Here is a 3706-nt window from a genome sequence, read left to right as displayed (position 1 = left end):
GATGGCTTTGAACTTTTCTTGTCCATCTTCCACTGGTTTTCATTTTGCACTCCAGTATGAACACAAACCCCTCAACCCGAGGATCACCACAACATAACCTAACAGACCTACACCTTAGTTCACAGATTCAATTTGTCTAAGGTTTATTTCTGGGATTTCACACAACCCAGGATTCAAATCATGAATACATGATGGGCTTAGATTTACAACATTATGAATGAAATGTGCTCTATTTGGAAGCAGCCGGCCCCCTTTCGACGGGTTGTGTGTGAGACTTTAAATCATCAAACTGTAAATTAGAAATTTAAATTGTTATTGATCCTTTACCCCGAATCTTAAAGTGTATATTTATTTTCTTACTCTTCTTCTATTTATTGTTTGTTTACTGCTGTAACTGGAGCCTCGTCGTCTCGTCTCTCTATATACTGGACTGTATGTAGCGGAGATGACAATAAAGTTTACTTTGACTTCAGCTGCGAGCAGGCGCACCGAGGGCTCTCGCGCTCACTTTTCGCGTACAGAATGTCGAAAAAAAATATTATAAGTCTGCAAATTATAAGTCTGTATTATGATGTCTGGTGTTTTCGTGTTTGTTGGTTTGTTTTTATTTTGTTTTATTTTGCGAGTTGGCTCCGCCCTCTCCTCCCTGTGCAGCAAGCAGCAGGCGCACCTCGCAAACGGAGGGCGCCCTTACTCCCAGCAAATGGGCGATAGAAAACCGATCGGTGCCTCTGGCATTCCCAATATGCGCTGGCGTGATGTCGGGGCAGCATGAGTACGACCATTTTTTTTTCACGATGCCCGTGATGCCGCCCCGGGCAACCGCCCGTGTCGCCCGCATCAAAAAACCGCTACTGCTTGCTACGCAAACTAATTTCAGCACGAGTAACTCTGACTCTGTGATTTAAATAATAATATCTCTGGCTTTAAAACTCCATATTAATCAAGTGTTGCTCTACACCTAAGTGTGCACGAGTTCTACTTAATTAGCCTTCACTGTGCACACATTAAACACCAAACCCAGCTCTGTTGTTTTCCTGAAGCTCCAAATTTGTTACTGTGCTGAAAGAGCAGAAAACAGCTCCGGTCACCTCACAGGCATTTTCTGTCCTTTGCTAATGGTACACATTTGAGCCTAAAAGCCTCTCACAACGTTTCTGCAGCTTTATCACCAAACCTCACTGTGCACGACAAACTTTTCAGCTACCATATCTGTGTTAAGCCAGCTGATGCGGCTCTACCGCACACAGGGTCAGCAGATTTCTCGTTGCTTCACTGTGTCCAGCCGTGATTTTATTTAGCCGTTCTCTTCCTAGAAATAAAATGGGCTGCTGCAAACTGGATCACAGGTTAAGGAGTGGAGGACGGCTTTAAATGATAATCTCACTTTACATCAAGGGCAGGAAGGAGATGTTGCAGCAGCTATTCAAGGCTTTGCTCAGCCATGCGTCTAAAAATGTGTCGCTGACACTTTGCATGTGTGAAATTGGTGTCAGCCTGAAAGCAGCCTCAAAGATGTCTCTTGCAGTATGCGGTCACATTTCCCTCCGTAGAATCTAATAATTCAAAGAAATGAAATATTTAGCAGAAGAGTCCAACACGGTTACGCTGCTGGTATAATATTGAGCTGATTAATATTAACAGGCTTACATGCAGATATGAGCACAGGAGAAGAGCTGGGATTGATGAGGCTTGGCAATAATTTTATGAAATATTAGAAATTAAAAAAATTCGGTTCGCCCTCTGTGGAAAATTCCCGTAAAACATCAAACAGGCAGATGTTAGTAATGTAGTCTAGATAGCTACTTCTACAGTAATATACAGCAGCACAGGCTGAATCATAGACTGTTACTTGTTCCCCATCCAGGGGCTGCCCTGTATAGGAGGAAGTGAAAGTTGTGCAACCAAAAGTGCAAAAATAGTCGGTTTCATGTGATGAATTGATAGAGTGATGAACTTTAATGATATTTGTTTAAAAAAGAACTACTACTATTACTACTAGCAAAGGGTTGTTGGTTAAACAGTGAAAACATGCTGTGTTGAGGGAGATTTCATCAAAGCTGGGAGAACATTGTGTGCTGATTGGTCACTAATTTTCAGTTCACCCAGAAAATTAGTTTCAAGTTCAGCACCCAGTATTTTGCACAGCTTTATTTACCTTAAAATAGCTTTTTACTCTTCCACAGAGAGGGAAGGTTGTTGGTTTGTTGGTTCGGGCCTTTCTGTGCTGAAGTGGAAAATCCTCTCTGTGCCTCAGTGTTTTTACTCAGATTTCGCTGCTGAATCTATACATCCTGTTCTGTTTGTCTCAGTGACCATCAAAATTAAAGTTATTTAATGCTTAAAAATAACTGCACCCATACACTCAGTGTCCACTTCATTCTGCTTTCAACATTCCTCTGAGATTCTGGTCCATATGGACATGACTGTGTCATGCAGATGCTGGAGATTTGCCAAAGATGCTCTGTTGGAGATCTGTGACGGTGGAGGTCGTGTGAGTACAGTGAAATGGTCAGGAAACCAGTTTGAGATGTGTGCCACGTCATTGCCAGCAGCCTGAACTGCTGATACGAGGCGGGATGGATCCGTACTCTCAAGATGTTTATGACCCTAGCATCTGAAGTAGGACTCATCAGGTCAGCCAATGTTTTCTCAGTTTTCTGCTGTTCACTTTTAGTGAGTCTGTGTGAATTGTAGCCTTCCTGTTCTCAGCTGACTGGGTGGTACACGGTGTGCTCTTCTGCTGCTGTAACCCATCTGATTCAAGGTTCAACCCCAGAGATGGTTTTTGTAGGAACATCTGAGAAGATCAGCATTTTCTGAAATACTCTGAGCAGCCTTGTTCAAAATACTTAAATCACCTTCCTTTTCCATTCTTATGATTGGTTTGGACTTCAGTAGGTTGTTTTGACCTTGTTTGCATGCTTAAATGCAGTGATTGGCTGAATATATATTTATGTTAAAAAGTTGAACCTAATAAAATGGCCACGGTTCTTCACACCTGTGCTACATTCAGCACATTCAGTCATCAGCTTTTGGTTCTTAAGGAGCGGTTTGTGCTCTGACTGTGAGGTAAAGATGTGCAGTAGTTTTAGCTCTGGAGCAGACAGAGGAAGTGACAGAGAACAAAATACTCATGTGGTGATTCAGCTTCAACATTCAGCTTTTACAGGAGTAACCAATAACCACATGTTTTTTATGGAATACTGTAAGTCACTTCATGGCTAATTAGTCAAGGGAAAAGCACAAAATTCATGTAGGAATTCCCTTGAAATGAGAAAGCAGATAAACTCGCAAACAAATCCGTCAGTAAAGGAAACATAGACTTTAACTGGTTTGTTTATCGTGAAGTAATGAAGCAATAGCAAGAGCCTTGGAATGATGAACCAAAAGGTACAAGTTTACATGTAGGAGGTGAAGTGAAGCAGGAGATGAGATGGGGATAGGCATGTCAAGGTTATGGCTGGGAGGTGTCGGAGTGTAGGGGGGACTCAGCAGATGGGAGGAAATTATTATCTAGGTTTCTGAGAATTATGTGACATTTGATTGGAGCTGAACTCCTTAAAACAAATTAAAGTGACAGTGGGCGGTGATGAAATGTAATCCACAAAAGTCTGGAGAGGAAAAATCTGCTCTCGCCCAGGCCGTTGTCACCCCCACGGTGGTATTTAAGACTCGCATGTCTTTAGTTCATCCTCATGTTTTG

Source organism: Pundamilia nyererei, unplaced genomic scaffold (assembly GCF_000239375.1).
Source record: "Pundamilia nyererei isolate P.nyererei 1_Seehausen unplaced genomic scaffold, PunNye1.0 scaffold00135, whole genome shotgun sequence".
Classification (NCBI taxonomy): domain Eukaryota; kingdom Metazoa; phylum Chordata; class Actinopteri; order Cichliformes; family Cichlidae; genus Pundamilia; species Pundamilia nyererei.
The sequence above is the reverse complement of the archived record's forward strand: the minus strand, read 5'-3'. Positions refer to the sequence as shown.